At 41.9% G+C, this 17,349-nt stretch overlaps 1 pseudogene across 1 annotated transcript; it reads left to right on the top strand.

The window, feature by feature from the left end:
• The first annotated feature begins 5,165 nt into the window (after positions 1-5,165).
• Positions 5,166-6,676, top strand: LOC309834366 (60S ribosomal export protein NMD3-like; annotated as a pseudogene). The gene has a single exon. The product of its transcript is annotated as a 60S ribosomal export protein NMD3-like (transcript).
• Positions 6,677-17,349: the final 10,673 nt, after the last annotated feature.

Here is a 17,349-nt window from a genome sequence, read left to right as displayed (position 1 = left end):
AGGAAGGAAGAAACAGAAGAGGAAAGGACGGAAGCAATACTTCTGTGGATATATCTATTATACGTAATTAAAATATAATATATATTATGTAACATATATTACATAGAGTTTTTGTTTTATTTTTACTTTAGAACTTTTTAATTTTTTCTTTGTTCAAAAAAGAAACAAATCCTAAAAATTGAAAGCACACTGAAACAAATGAGCCTAAGTGCCTATCACGGTGGTGGTACACACACTAGAGGGACAAAATTTACTTTGATTGATATTAAAGTGCAATGTTTGATTGTACATCCCTAATGGGATATAATCTAAGAAAAAAACAGAAGAAAAAAGAAAGAAAAAAGAAATCTGAAACTATGTCCAATCTTATCATATAAATGTTGATATTATTTTGAAACCACTATAGATATATTCTAGAATAAAATAATTATGTTAATTTAACAGAACCAAGATTTTCATTATAAAAGATATACAAGTATAAAATCAAAGGAGTAAGAAGACTATGATCCTAATTTTGAATTTAAAATATCAGGATGAATTTATAACTTTTCTCTTTAAGAAAACATACGTTTTAGCTCTCTTTACCAAAAAGCCTGAAACAATGACAAGCCTCTAGCAGTAGGCACACCAAGTACCCAGATTGTGGTGTCTAAGTACCATACCCCAAAAGAACCAAGTCTCATTGGAAAAATGGCTGATTTCAGAAATGAGTAGCATGATATTGTGACTTATAGTAAGAAATATATATTGTCTCATCCCCATTCCTGGCACAGAGCTCCTAAAATCCTTAGAATTTCCTAAGTGATAAGAATTATAAAGGTGGAAGGAGTATCGTTTGTTATTCTTTTTTTGGGGGGGGGGGTACGCAGGCCTCTCACTGCTATGGCCTCTCCCGCTGCGGAGCACAGGTTCCGGACGCGCAGGCTCAGCGGCCATGGCTCACGGGCCCAGCCGCTCCGCAGCATATGGGATCTTCCCGGACCGGGGCACGAACCCGTGTCCTCTGCATCGGCAGGCAGACTCTCAACCACTGCGCCACCAGGGAAGGGAAGCCCCTCGTTTGTTATTCTTAACAAACCCCTTTCAAACCCACCTGAGCTTACGTTAATGAGGTGATTTTCTGAAAGCCCCTAGATAACCACCAGATAGTGGCTTGTCACCAGAGGAACTATCCATGTGACTAGAGCACTGGAACTTTCAGCTTCACCCCAACCTCTGGACATTGAATTGGACCCAATGGCCAATCATGCCTACAAAATGAAGCCTCCATTAAAAATCTCTAAAAGTACAGGGTTTGGTGAGCTTTTTGGCTGGTGAACACATGGAGGTGCTGGGGGGGGGGGCCGGTGGCATGCCTGTGTGAAGAGGACATGGAGGACTTCCCTGGTGGTGCAGTGGGTAAGGCTCCGCGCTCCCAATGCAGGGGGCCCAGGTTCGATCCCTGGTCAGGGAACTAGATCCCTCATGCATGCTGCAACTAAGAGTTCGCATGCCGCGACGAAGATCCCGTGTGCCGCTACGAAGAGCCAGTGCAGCCTAAATGAATAAATATTTTTAAAAAGAGGACATGGAATCTCCACACCCCTTCCCCCATATCTTGCCCTATGCATCTCGTTCATCTGGGTATGCCTGAATTGCATCCTTTACAATAAACAGATAAACATAAATGTTTCCCTGAGTTCTATGAACCATTCTAGTAAATACTGAACATGAGGAGGGGTGATGGGAACCTCCAACTTATAGTCAATCAGAAGCACAGGTGACAACCTGGACTCGCAATTGCTGTCTGAAGTGGGAGAAGAGAGGGTCTTGTGGGATTGAGCCCCTGGGAGATCTGATGCTATCTCCAGGTAGATAGTGTCAGAATTGAATTAAATTGTAGGACACTCCAATGGTGTCCACAGAGAATTGGAGAATTGCTCGATGTGGGAAAAACTCACACATTTGCTGTCCAGAAGTGAAGTATTGAGAGCAGAGTGGTGAGCACAACAGAGAAAAGGAGATTTTTCCCTTCAGGTAGGAAATATACAAGATGAGTCTGGGACACTTTGTTGCGCCAGAAATCAAAGAAGTGACAAAAGGCTACCGAAGCTGCGTCAAAGAACAGAAGAACTAACTCGAGGAGCTAAAAAAAAAGACTGCTACAAAACCCAAAACCTCATTGGTCACCTTTGTGGGATACTGGTACATCAAACCATTATTCTGAAAATTGGTATGTAAAAAGAAAATATTAGAAAATCACCATTGTGTGACCTAAAATGAAATACAGGCACACCTCAGAGATATTGCAAGTTTAGTTCCAGACCACCACAATAAAGCAAATATTCCAATAAAGTGAGTCACATGAATTTTTTGGTTTCCCAGTACATGTAAAAGTTATGTTTACTGTTGTCTATTAAGTGTGCAACAGTATTATATCTAAAAAACAATGTACATACTTTAATTAAATTACAAAACAACAAAAAATTACAATAGTAACATCAAAGATCACTGATCACAGATCACCATAACAAATGTGATAACAATGAAAGAGTTGCAAATATCGTGAAAATTACCAAAATGTGACACAGAGACTCAAAGTGAGCAAATGCTGTTTGAAAAATGGCACCAGTAGACTTGTTCAATGCAGGGTTGCCCAAAACTTCAATTTGTAAATATGCAATATCTGCAAAGCATAATAAAGCCAAGCACAGGAAAACGAGCTATGCCTATGATGGATCCAGACAAATATCATCGGTGAATAATAAAAGCATTAAGTGAGTGCACCCATGTTCATAGCAGCAGTATTCACAATAGCCAAAATCAACCCAAGTGTCCATAAACAGGTGAACGGATAGACAAAACGTGGCCATCTATACAATGGAATAGTGTTCAGCCATACAAAGGAATGAAATTCTGACACATGCTACAACACAGATGAACCTTGGGGACATTATGGTAAGGGAAATAAGCCAGCCACAAAAGGACAAGTCCTGTATGATTCCACTTATATGAGGTACCTAGAAGAGGGAAATTCATAGAGACAGAAAGGAGAATGGTAGTTGCCAGGAGCCGGAGAGGAGGAGAAATGGGGAGTTATTGTTTAATGAGTAAAGAGTTTCAGTTTCAGATGATGAAAAAGTTCTGGAAATGGATAGTGGCGATCGTTATATAACATTGTGGATCTGCTTAATGCCGCAGAACAATGCACTTTAAAATAGTTTAAATGACAGGTTTTATGTTATATATATTTAACAATTTTTTTTAAAAAGCATTACGGGGACTTCCCTGGTGGCACAGTGGTTAAGAATCCTCCTGCCAATGCAGGGGACAGGGGTTCGAACCCTGGTCTAGGAAGATCCCACATGCCACGGAACAACTAAGCCCATGCGCCACAACTACTGATCCCATGTGCTGCAACTACTGAAGCCTGCTCACCTAGAGCCCGTGCTCTGCAACAAGAGAAGCCACCACAATGAGAAGAACCCGCACCACAACGAACAGCAGCCTTCGCTCACCGCCACTAGAGAAAGACCGTGCACAGCAGTGAAGACCCAATGCAGCCAAAAATTTAAATTTAAATTTAAAAATTAAAAAAAACTTTAAAAAGTTAAAAATAATTAAAAGCATTTTGTGCAAAGTTTTATGGAGAACTTCATAATGAGAGACTTAGCTGCTACCACCTGAACCCTGATCAATCTTAGTATCAATAAAACCATGGGACACCAGATATTTCCGTGCCTCTTGATGTGATGCAATCAGTACACAGAAACATCTCTGAAGTGTTACTACACAAAAAGTCCTGAATTTCAAATAGTCACTGAATTTAAACACAAGTTTATAATACCTCAGGGAATAAAAGAACAAATTATAGGACACCAAGTAAAAGAACATGCAAAATCCAGGCCATAGGGCATTTTATGTTTTCTTCAAAATATAACCGTGATATGCAAACCACATTTGGCCACTTATTCAAACAAACCATCTGTAAAAAGATTTTGGGGACAACTGGAGAAATTTAAGTATGGAAAGGATATGTGATCATATTAAGAAATTATTGCTCATTTTGTTTGCTGATAATGGCATAGTGGTTATATTAAGGGGAAAATTTTCTTGTCGGCTAAGTATTTCTAAGTGGTGAGACATGACATCTGGGATTTTCTATAAAATATTCCATAATAATAATAACAATAGTAATAATAGTAATAATGAGAGGGTTAGATGAAATAACATTGCCAAAATGTTATTGTTACTGCTGGCTATGTGTAATGTTTTAATGATCTCATAGTTTAAAAGAAGGATAAAATACTGAGAAACTTTGTTATTTGTTAATAGAAGTATGCATGTTAAAATGTTAAAGGTAGCCACTAAACAAACAGAAATAACCCATATCACTTCCAAATCTTGATGAATCCAATGAGGGGTAGTTAGGGGAAGTATTCAGAAGTAAACCCAGGTAAACCAAAATCTCAGGGAACTGGGAAGGGATTGTCCTATGTACAAAGCGCGATAAAATTATCATTCCACAAGTCAAGAAATAATTCACAAAGAACTGAGCAGGCCCTTTCTCTGATGGTGACTCTCTAGCCGTGGGTCATGAGGGGCCCCTGAAATCGTGGATTAGAAGTTTGTGCTTACACTAAAATCAGCATGTCCCAATCAGTCACTAATGGACCCCTGCCTGCCAGAGACAGCCCAGAGCTCCCAGCTGGACTTGGCCAAATCATGGTCAGGCATGTTCTGACACCCAAAGTACTTCTGCCTTATAGGTTGTACATATGGTGACCCATATGGCAACTCTACAGCTTCAGTCTTACTATCTTCACTTCACAGAGGAGAAAACTGAGGCATAATGTGGGACAGCGTTTGTCCACGGTGACACAGCTAGGAGGTGGTGAAGTTAGAATTCATCTGATTGAGCAGTCAAAAGAGTACGAATGGATGTTGAGAAGCCCAGGTCTGTCCAATAAACCCAACCCTGAAAGTGAGAGCTTAATAGTGAGAAAGAAAACGGAGTGACGAGACTGTAAGGGCTTCTATATTTGGGCCGCACGAGCCTGTGTGGAATAGGAATGGTGCTTTGCTGGTGCAAATTACAAAATAAGAACTGGGCAATAGGAACTAGTCCTGCCGCGGTTTTTCAGCACATCTGGGTCTGGCCCAGAGGCACTAAGATATACAGAAAAATGGAGTATATGACAGAACCCGTGAAGCACACACCTGGACACATCTTGTGCTGCAACCGTGGTGCCCCGATTAGTCCAAATCCTGCCAGTATTTGTGTGGCTTGTCTGCGAAGTAAAGTAGATATCAGCCAAGGCATTCCGAAACAAGTCTCTCTATCTTTCTGCAAACAATGTCAAAGATATTTCCAGCCACCAGGAACTTGGGCACAATGTGCCTTAGAATCCAAGGAACTTCTTGCTTTGTGTTTGAAAATATTCAAAGCCCCTCTGAGTAACGTACGTCTTGTAGATGCAAGCTTTGTTTGGACTGAGCCCCGTTCTAAGAGACTTAAAGTTAAACTAACTCTTCAGAAAGAGGTGATGAATGGTGCTATCCTTCAGCAAGTGTTTGTGGTGGATTATGTTGTTCAGGCCCAGATGTGTGGAGATTGCCATAGAGTGGAAGCTAAGGATTTCTGGAAGGCTGTGGTTCAAGTCAGGCAAAAGACTTTGCACAAAAGAACTTTCTACTGTCTAGAACAGCTGATTTTGAAATATGGCATGCACCGGAATACACTTCGTATCAAAGAGATTCATGATGGGCTGGATTTCTATTATTCCTCAAAACAACATGCTCAGAAGATGGTAGAATTTCTTCAGTGTACTGTTCCCACTAGATACAAAGCCTCACAGAGACTGATCTCTCAGGATATCCATAGTAACACATACAATTACAAAAGCACCTTTTCTGTGGAAATTGTTCCAATATGCAAGGATAATGTTGTTTGTCTGTCTGCAAAACTGGCACAAATCCTGGGAAACATGAACCAGATTTGTGTGTGTATTCGAGTAACCAGCGTCATCCATCTCATAGATCCAAATACCCTACAAGTTGCAGATATTGATGGGAACGCTTTCTGGAGTCACCCTTTCAATAGTTTCTGCCACACCCCAAACAGCTAGAGGAGTTTATTGTTATGGAATGCAGCATAGTCCGAGATCTAAAACGCACTGCAGGTGCTGGAATGGTATCATAAAAGCATACCCTCGGGGAAGTCTGGGTACAGAAAACATCTGAAATGAGTACAGATAAACAGTATTTTTGACGCACTCATTTGGGACATCTTCTGAATCCTGGAGACCTGGTGTTGGGGTTTGATCTGGCCAACTGTAACTTAAATGATGAGCGTATCAACAAAATGAAATCAGATAGAGTCCCAGATGTGGTGCTAATCAAGAAGAGCTATGACCGTACCAAACGTCAGTGTCTTAGAAACTGGAAACTGAAAGAGCTTGCAAGAGATAGAGAAAACATGGATACAGATGATGAAAGGCAATACCCAGATTTCCTTGAAGATCTGGAAGATGAGGCAATTAGAAAAAGTGTGAATATTTATAGAGATTCAACGATTCCTGTGGAAAGTGACACAGATGATGAAGGAGCACCTCGAATTAGTCTGGCTGAGATGCTTGAAGACCTTCACATTCCCCAAGATGCTACTGGTGAAGAAGGTGAATCGATGATGACCTAATGAGATCATGTTGTAGACGGTTTCCACATCCATAGGCTCAGAATGTCGGACAAAATAATTTTACTGTCTATTCTGTCTATGCCTTCATATTGAGAGAAGAGAAATGTAGTTTGAAACCTGAATAAATATGACTATTTTGATTGCTCACTCGAAGCACTGAAAAAGGTTGATGGTTTGGAAGTTTTAGATTAAAAAATATTATGCAGAATGTAATTATTACTGATATTTATTTACATATGGAATTTTATCGGCTTGCTTTTTTATGAGGCACTAGTATTTTCACATACTATAGCTCTGGGTTTAAAAGCTCACAAGTTGTGATTCCTGGGAGGTTACCTAAATCTTCAAGCAGAAAACAAGCTTTTAGATTCTTTTTATATTGATAGCTTTAGTAGAAGAGCATCTGAAGAATCATTTTTCATATGAACTTGCCGTGCACTTAGTCCAATTTAGATCATTTTTATGTCCTTGGGATAGAAACCTTAGGGTTCAGTTTATCATTGGATATTCACTAGGAAAGTTATCTTTTTTATTCGTAATATTTGCATCTTCAAAAGCTGTTAAGCTGGGGATTCTCTTAATTTTCACTGCAGAAGAAAGTATATTTAAAATATTTGTAGATTTGTAGCAAACAGTATTTAAAGGTTAAATAACAATTCGTACCTTTGTCGTTTTGGCTTGTGCCAGCAGCTTAGTGAAGTAGCTGTTTATGTCATAAAAATGTCTTCCTATCACTTCAGGGATTTTGCTTTTAAATTTTTGGTTTACAAATTGAGAAGGAATTCTCTCTTTATAAGTTTCTATCACTGAACACATCACCATCAAAAAGAATATTAGAATCCAGCATATAGATGATGAAGTAATAAAAGTGATCTTCATGCTTTATAAAACCATGAATCAGATTTGAATGAGGAATGCCTTCCGCATCCTTGAAGGAAAAGCATTGGCTTGGGTTTTAAAGTGTTCTGAAAATGAAGTATTAAGAACCTATTTCTGTAAGCAAGATCAGAATTACTAAGCATGCCAGAACTAAGAGCTAATTCATAAATCCTATATATACCACTAAATAAGGAAATTAAGTAAGTACTGAATGGAACATTTTCCTTTTTTAAGATCAGACTCCCTAATTCTGAAGTTTCGAATAAAGGCCTGTGCTTTCTAAAGTGAAAAAAATGAACAAAGAGGCATGGTGTAGGTGGTGCAATTTGAGTTTATAATATCAAAACTGTAGAGTATTTTGTTGTTTCACAAGTTCTCACTGACCACGTAGAGATGGGGAAACTTCAATACCCAGACATGTGCTGGATGCCTACATAGCTGCTTCAATTCATTCTCAGAAGAAGATGGGATAAAAGTTATGAACAATATATATATATACTTTATATATATATAAAACACTATTCTGGATAATCATCTGATTAAGAAGCTGTAGGCAAAATTCTTACATTGGAAGGGAGAGTAATTTTTAGGCACTGATGCCAGGAAATATCTGGGAGTTGGGACTTTTTAATGGGACCAACCATCCCAATTTGCCTGAGAGTCAGTGGGTTCCAGGCAATTGAGGACGAACTGGTTGCCCTACTGGTGGCCTTGACTTCAAATGCATAATACAACTGACTCTGTCAGACAATATTTGATGTGAATACAACCCAAACTTAGGAATGAAACTAAAACCCATTTCCACCAAACACACGTGCCCACCTCTGCAGAGAGAATTCTGGGATGAATGATATTTTAAAAGTATAACGAATGAGTCACTCTTGAAATTGAGGTCTTCCCCAAACACTGTGGGTTGGAGCCTCCCAGCGTCCCCAAGGACTATTTTTAATAGAAGAAAACTTCCGGAATTTAAAGTCAGGCTTAACATACCACTTTCACTTTGCTTCCCTGATCATGCTTATAATTGAGAAAAACTTTACAGAAGGACTGGCAATTTAAATCCCTATACTCACTGGTCCTTCCCATGAATTAAGACCAAGCCTTAGCAAATGTGCTGAGTGAGGAGGAACAATTACCAAGTTCATGGCTCCAGGTTCTGTTCACTCTGATATTGTCCAGGATAATCATTTATTTCCTGCTGCCTCTAAGTTTTATGAAGCTGTTCAGAAAAGTTTCAGCCATGCTTTATGGCTGTGTGAACTGCCGGTGTATCCATTTCACAACTTGATTCATTCTGATTAAATTGTTCGACTGTTAATGAGTTTTAGATTGCAGGATGGAGAGGCAAACAATTCAGAACATTAAGGCAGTAAAATATCTTAATATTTCACAAGTTCGCTCTGAAAACATAAAACAGAAGGCTCATTTCTGGAAGGAGAGACTGTAATAATTACCCTCTGTAAAAATAAATGTGCTGGCTCCCTATACATTATCCAGGCATCTGTGTAGGCACACTCACATGTAGGGAGCCAGATGGTACATGGAAATCTCACAAATATTCATAGAAATTCTGATATTTTCAAGCCAATTGCAACAGATGAGATAACCATTTGGACATATTATTCCAAAGAATTTCTGGGGCTAGACAAAAAATTGATTCCTACTCAGCTCACTTCACAGTCCGATGAGTTTTGCGATCTGAAGGCAATGATGCGGGGTGAGGTGCTGAAGGGTCTCAGGTACCAAGGGCTTCGGAGACGGATGGGAATTATGAATCTGGTGACCAAATACTGCTCTTCAAGCAGTTCAATACCCCTCCCTCTCCCTCCTCGCACCTCCTGTGGGTTCCTGGCCCAACATCTGCTTCTCCTGTGATGCGGTATTGGTTTTGACGGTAACTGAGTAAAGATGCAGGCACTGGCCTCCCCCTTTGAACATTTTTCCTTGGAACTGCCCCCTTCTGGTGACGGCCCCCTTCTGGTGACTGCCTCCCACACCCCACCGGGAGAATAAACGTATAGCCGGTAGAGGCTACCAAACTGCTGAGGGTAGTGAGGCCTTGCCTTGGTCGCTTAAGCTCCGGAAAATTCAATTGTTTCATTTGTGAAATGGAAATTAAAACATATTATCAGCCTAAAGGCAAAAGCTCAAATGGATTTCTTCACTCCTTCCAGCCCAGAAGCCACACCTGTAATATACACAAGACCTCATTTCAAACCAACTTTTGAGTGGAGCAGCTCTTCAAACTCAGGAAGAGAAGAGGAATTTGCATTTGGCCATGAAGACTCAAAAGGTCTTTGCACACATTTCTTAAGGGAAGGACATTTAGGAATCTGGAAAAGCTTATGCCATATAATCGCAGAATGTGAGGAGGAGGGCATCTCTGAGGCTGGCAAGGCCAAGGATACCATTTTGCAGATGAGAAAACTGAGGCCAGAGACATCAAATGAGTCACCTGAATCTGGGACTAGCCAAGACAGATGCACCATTAAAGAACAGCTGTTGAGAGATGCAGCTCATAGCCAGATGCTCAGCCAGAGTGTTCCAGCTTCATGCAGTCCCCGCTGATCAGGTGGGCATTATTAAGAGCATTTGACATGTGAGGAATATTAATGGCTTACTTCCTTTAAGCCACAATCCTAGGAAAGGGCAGAACTGAGACTAGAACTCAGGTTTTCTGGCCTCAGAGACAATGCTTACTCTGCTCTGCGTCATCTTATGGAGAGAAAACTGTGAATGAATTTGTGCAAAGGAGGGTGTGAAGTGAAGAATATGCAGACGAAGACACCTCGGTGCATTCAGGTTTTGTTTCCATCACCACAGTCATTTGGGGCTGGTGGGACTCTACCCCTGTATTTCCCCTTCTTAAGACTCCCCCTATTCCATCCCCCAAAGAAAAAAACCCTAATTGACATGAGTTTTTAAATTAAATTAATATAAATCAATGTTGTGTTAAGAATTTGAAAGGTCTGTAAACTTAAAGTTAAATAAATTATAGTTAAAACAAAGCTTAAAAAAGAAAAAGAATTTGAAAGGTCTGGAAGCACCCTGAGTTTGCCCAAACCAGCTTTGGAAGTGGTGATATACAGCAGTGAAAGGCAGAGCAACTATTGGGTGAACTGCCATGGAGTCAGCAGCCAGGCCCCCAAATCCGAATTGGGACCCGAGTTACTGGGGTCTGCCCGCCAGCCTACCGCATGCCGCAAAATGGCAACTGTGCACCTTGCTATGTTCTCTACCGCCTCTCCATCAGCTGCAGCCTTAGATGTGCACCAACTGCATTTCATCCGTCACAAGTCCTCTTTGAGATATTTTCCTTGTCTCTAGAAGGGACCTCAAATGCTTTTTAAAATCATGCTAACTGCCCAGCACTCCGTAATGCATAATACTGCACTACCTTGCGTTACATCAAATCTATAACATCACAACCTTTGTCGGCATCTGTCCTGCCCTGAATTCTCAAGCATTCTTGGCCTTTGGGTTCAAAGTCATCTGACCCATGGTGGCCTACAGCTCCCGGCATGCCATGCCCAACCACAGAATTCTCCCCCTGGCGGCATCCAAGATGGCAGACCAGGCAGCTTCAGAGATGTCTCAGGGACTGGGCTTTCAAAGGGACATCTCAGTTAAGAAAATACGAATAACAACAAACCAAGCCAAGGGCTGTATGTAATTGTAGGTGCCCATTTCACCATAAATAAACAGTAAAATAAAGAAGTAAAATGGTTATGAGATACGTTCCCTTCATGCAGCGCCTGTGTGCTCCTGGAAATCTTTTTTTTTTTTTCTTATTCCAGTAAAGTACAAGATATCTCAATAGCAACATAAACACCGTATTATCTACTAGTTACTATAGCAACTGCCATTCATGTAATTTGCTCATGCCTAAATTAAAGCTGCCTAGGGTAGCTTTAACTTGCATCTCTCACATATGACTTTTTTGTCAGTGTTTTTCTTTAATGAGAATTGTGTCTCGCAAATTGTAGGCAGCATGCTGTACCACTCTACCTTACTTGGAGCTGACTTTTGCCATTACCTGACTTTGTTTCTCCTATTACTTTTAGGTATTCATCAAAGAGAGAACATGCTCTCTTAATGGTATATATATTCCGTGAGAGTGGAGGAGGGGGTATGTAGGAGAAACAAGTTTTTCATCCGAAAAGAACATAAGCATCTGCCCCGCAATGAACTTCACTGCTCTTGAACTCGTCAATTCTTTTCTACCTCTTCATTCAACACGATGCTAAAGGCATAACCTGAAAAAGGTGTGATGAGAAGAGGTACTGAGATCCACTAAAGGAAAAAGCACAATAGTTAATCATCTCTTCTCTGGCATCCCGCCTACAAAATAAACAAGTTGAGAAGTTCTTCAATTTTTGTGACTGTAAGCAATGTGGTGGATTAATGTTCCTAAATGCTAGCACTGAATAAATGAATTCATTGTTAAGAAAGTTCTGGATGAGCCAGTAGCCAAGTACCATTAATTTCATTATTTAGCCTTGTTTGTGTCTGCTCTGGGATACAGTTGGGAGAGGAACATTGCCATGAAGAAACCCATTAAATACACCTACCTTTGTAAAATAATGCATTTCAAACTAAAGATTGACTATGCTTTTCTTAAAGAACCCCAAATTCTCAGTGGCCCTACCGAGGTATACAATAACTTTCTCAGAAATCACATTGGCACATAGCTGCTAAAAACTCTTCAGTGAATGTTTAAAGAAGATACATCCACCTGGATGGATTCCTTAGAAGAGCCATTGGGATCACTGTCCGCCATGGTCACCCTCAGGACAGACAGACAGTGAAAGTCTCTAAATGTCCCTTTGCAGGGCTTCAAAGAGCTCTGGATTCAGGTGCAGGAAACCTGTCTTTAATATTTTCATTACTGCTCCCGATGCATTTCCAGTGTGGTTAATTCACACGCAGCATTTCACTCAACGGTATCCTCTTTGCAAATACTGTTTCCTATTCTTTCTTTCTTTCTTCCTGTCAATCTTCATCTAAATCTGAGCGCATTTTGTGCTGGTTATTCGCAGCAGTGTGGAAGCTTGGAAACATGGTCACAAAAGTACCACGTGCCTCTGGTCTGCAGCAAGCCTTTCTATTTGCTGGTTTAATCCTCCAGACTTCAGCCATTTCCCATTTGGTCCTTCACATCATCTCGGGCTAATCCGTCAAGCATTTTAGACAGCCAAGCCAATCTCCAGTTGCTGAGGACTTTCCCACAAGCACCGTGTCTGTTAATAAGATTTTCATTTGGAAAGATGCCAGGGCGTCCATGTTTTCTATCGTAAATAAATACTATGATTTAATAGCTTCAGGTTTTGTTTAATGTTAACGCCAACTATTTAAGAAAAAAAAAAAAAGATCCTCAAATGCCTGGCCCGACAGTGAAATGCCCCACTGACAGCTATTTGCAAGGGTAATGTTGTGGAAAACAACATCCATCTTGGAAACAGGTTCATTAGCCCCATCTAGCTGACCTCTCCACATAATGTTGTCAAATGTGACGGGCTTCAGATTATTGGGAATATGGAGATCAATAAGTATGCAACACCGGCGCTTAGAATGCTTCTGGCATTGGAGCCATACAAATGCCAGCTAACATGGCTCAGAGTCGCTGTCATCTGTCACACCAGCTAGTAAATAGACAAGCTTAAGGGGAAGGCTGTCCGTAATGGTAAAATACATGGGTGAAGATGAATTAGACAGGCAGTGTGTAGCCAGAGTTCTGATGCATGAAGGTTCCAAATGAAAAACCCTAGGCAAACACTCTGCAGCAGGCTGCCTTCTTAGGGGAATCGATGCAAATTCTTGCCGCATGGTCAAAAGCTGCTCCATGGTCCTGCTTCTGTGTTTTTTATGTCAGCCGCCAAGGGAGTTTTCTCTGCATCTGGGATGCTTGCTAGAAACGTGGAGTATCCTGAGCGCATTTCTGTGCGCCATGCGGGAGCCAGATCACCCATTCCCCCCAAATACCTGTGCGCGTGAACCGCACGATGTCCTTCTGTGTGATAGCAGCCCAAGGCCAAAGAAAGGGCCTGCATTGTCCAATTACTTTAGCCTCAAATGCCTACAACTTTGGGTCTACAAGAAACAACCTGGTTGAACTGCTAAAGGAAACTTCCACCCCAGCTGGTGGACATCAAACTGCCCAGATAATCAGACCTTTGGGAACCACTTCTGTTGACGACGTCTCCATCAAGCCACCCCCTTCTAAGATCCCTACCTGCCGCCTGCCCAGTTGGCCAGAAGCCGACCGACACTGCCCAACATTTGTACCTATCACTACCTGAAGATCCCTTGCTCTGTCCTCAGTAGCGTTTTCCAGATTCCCCAGAACAGGCATCCCTGTTCATAAACCCTCTTCCCCCTCCAAAAAGTGCTTGAGTCCAGCCACGTCCATCATTAAATTAAAGCAACTTAAAGAAAAGCAAATTCTTGAAACAGCAAGCACAGAGGATGTAAGCCACATGTATACATATATCCAGACACCCAGCGCCGGAACAAACACGTTCCTCAAACCCGAGTAATGTCGATGACCAATGATGACCAGCATGCTTCCACCCCTCTATGTTTTAAGAAATGTCACTCTTCTCTATGGAAAGGAGAACAAACAAGAAGCATAAAGGTATTTTTGAAGTACACTGTTAGGAGGTACTTGGCTAGTAATTTGCAGCCTAGGTACACACCATACCTTTTAGCACGGCTATTTATCTCTCAGGGAGAATGCTGCCATACTTACGATAAAGGCTCTGTTGGACCTCTTCATCAATAGCAAACCTTTAAGCACAGCACATCTCATAAATAGGAGTTCCACTAACACAGACTTCAAAAGGATAGAACTTGATAATTCAAAAAGAGCTATATTAAGTGTTCCAGCAGTCCCTCCATAAAAGCTGTTGTATATTCCAAACACCAGAGTCCTTCAAGCAACATGACAGGTCTATTAGAATAATGGCAGGGGAAAGCATAATTAGAAGTAATCATTGGCTGGAAAGGAGCTAGTTGTTTTTGTAGAGCAAAATGCCGCTCTGAGCCCCGTGGAAAATGCAGCCAGAGCAGCGGCAGCAAGAGCAGATAACCATCGAAAATAACCATGGCGCAAACCCTGCACTATTTATTTCTATTTATTAAGAACTCTTTGTATACCTTAATGTTTTCCTGGTGAAATCATCTTAATTTGAGCCCACATTTTCTTTGGATAAGATTATCATGTAATTGCTACTTACTGGCCACTGTTTTCTATACATTTGTTGGTCAAACAGTCAGGGTGTCTGTCTTTTCCAGCCTGACAGAGATCGTTCCGTCAAGCAGGGGCTCCTGGTTGGCTCCATGGAGCCATATTGAATATACACCATATCCCAAAAGATGAAGAACGTTTGGCTAAGCATTAACTTTTTAATCCATAGATTAGTGACTCCAACTGTCAAAGGACTGGGCCATTTCCCCCTTAGAGGTGGCAAAGGAGGAGGCATCTGGGGGCTATTTCCCTACGGAAGGGACTGCATCCCACACCAGGAACCCCATCCACCTGGTGCCTTTTTTTTATCCTCCTCCTTAACTTTAAAATTTAGAATTTCCAAAATGCAGGGAGAATAACACACCCCAGCTGAGCCTTGTCAACAAGCCCAGGAGGGAGTCAGGGCAGGAGTCATTAGCTCTACTTTGCAGACATGCAAATTGAGGCTCAGGAAGGGAAGGGGCTCCCCGGAGGTCCCACAGTGGACTTTCTCCGCATGCCATCGTCCTGCCCTGACAGAATGCTTGCTTTGCCCCTGGTTCTCCATCTCACTTACCCTGTGGGACGCGCCCATGAAGATAAAAGCCACATACCTGGTGCTGTTGTGCAGGCGCCAGCCGGGTCTCAGGACGGAAACAGGCCACCCGCTCAGCCTTCAGACCGCAGGGAGGACGGGGCAGAGGTTCACACCCAACGTGGAAGGCAGCCTCGCTCTCTGCATAAAGAGAAATACAATCAAGTCAGATTCACCCGGGTCTTGGCATCATTCACTTACCTAACATTTATTGATCTATAGGCAGGGTACCGGGAGTGAAGGGAGGTGGCAGAGGAAGGGAGTAGAGAATGGGAGAAATAGAATGAAATCTAATATTTAGCCCAGATATGAGAAAAATGCACCTCTGACAACTCAACCTCAAAATAGTAGGTAGAGTCGACTTGGAGCACCCAGGACAGACAGGCAGCCAGTGAACCAGTGTTTCCAGGAAACACTGGAACTCCAGCACCTGCACCGACTTTCTAGCCTCCTGAATCTGAGCCACTGACTTAACCTCACTGAGCCTCAGTGTCTTCATCTGGAAAATGGGAGTAACAATACTGCCTGCCTCCGAGCGCTGTTGTAAAAGTAGATGATCCGCGTGACACCCCCAGTACAGTGCATGGCACACAGGAAGCGCTGATACTCCATAGGAAGCCAGAGGAGGGAGGGACCCATGGACTCTGACTCTTAGGAAAGACCCCCTGGAGGTGGTAGGCGGCCAGCTGGCCCTCAAAGGGTAGAGGGCAGTTCTCCACAAAGCAGCACCCCAGGCCTTGTCATGGTGGTCCAGAAACTCAACTGGCCTCCTGCCAGGGGCTCATTTCTAACAAAAGCCTGATAGAGACCCTCAGGTTTGCTGATATGTTTGCTTCTCATTTAGACTCCTAGCAACACTGTGTGAGTCGGGACTTTAACATCGTTTGGATTTCAACAGCATATCCCTGCCGGTTACAAAGTTGTAATTCACAACCCGGTTCCTCACCCACACTCAAAATATTCAAGCTTAAAATTAATTTGGTTTTGAGATACGACACCAGCATATCATCAAAACAAGGTTAGAAATCCCAGTCCAGTGACTATATTTAGAATTTAGGCTATAAAGGGATTTCAGCTGGACGAGAGCTGGATCTTCCCATCTTGTGCAATAAATTTCCAAAAATGCTTAGCAAGACTGTATCATACATCCAATGCACACGCCGCAGAGATAAGGCACGAAGAAAGAGGATGGTGATGATGGTGGTGGTGGTGGTGATACGATGGTGACCATGGTGACCACGCAAGAGGAGGAAAGGGCAGGCTCAGGGTTGGTTTTGAGAAAGGGATCCAGGTAGGCAAAGAACGCTGATCCATCAGCTCACATCAGGGTGGGTCATGAACGTGGGCCTGAGACCTGAGACAATGCGCTTTCCCAGCTTGTTCAGATTGAGGGGTTCAGGCTAGGCAAGCTGTGGATCTCCAAACCCAGAGATCTGTCAAAAGGATTTACCCTGGAGAAGATCATCGACCCCACCATAACAATTTTAGGCATATCTTGAGCTTGGAAAAGGTTCAAACAGTAGTTAATCCAAATAAGCAAGAATCTGTAACAACATTATAAATCCACACACCTCCTGTTTGACCGAACGCCACACGTGTCCCTGCCACTCGCTCCCTAGAAACTGGCACGGCACGTGTCCTGGCCCTCCCTTCCTTGGCCTCACAGTCAGGTTCGCAGGATGATTTCCGAAATCACCTCTTGAAGAAAAGTCTCATTACCCAGTGACATGTTGTAATCCCAACCAATGCTTCCAGAAAAGTTTCAATATCCATTACATTAGCTAACCTTAAAATTGAATACAAATCCATTTTAATCAATATGTTGTAATAAATAGATATTAAGGCACATGGCACTAATGTACAGGTAGACTAATTAAAGCGCCAGCATTTGCAGCACTCACATACCTCAATTTTCTCTACAAAATCCTTATTGAACCACTACCTTAAAAAAAAATAATTGCATTTGCAATTAGA

The sequence above is a fragment of the Grampus griseus genome (assembly GCF_964374135.1).
Source record: "Grampus griseus genome assembly, chromosome: 16".
Lineage (NCBI taxonomy): Eukaryota > Metazoa > Chordata > Mammalia > Artiodactyla > Delphinidae > Grampus > Grampus griseus.
This window is presented reverse-complemented; position numbering and strand designations above follow the sequence as displayed.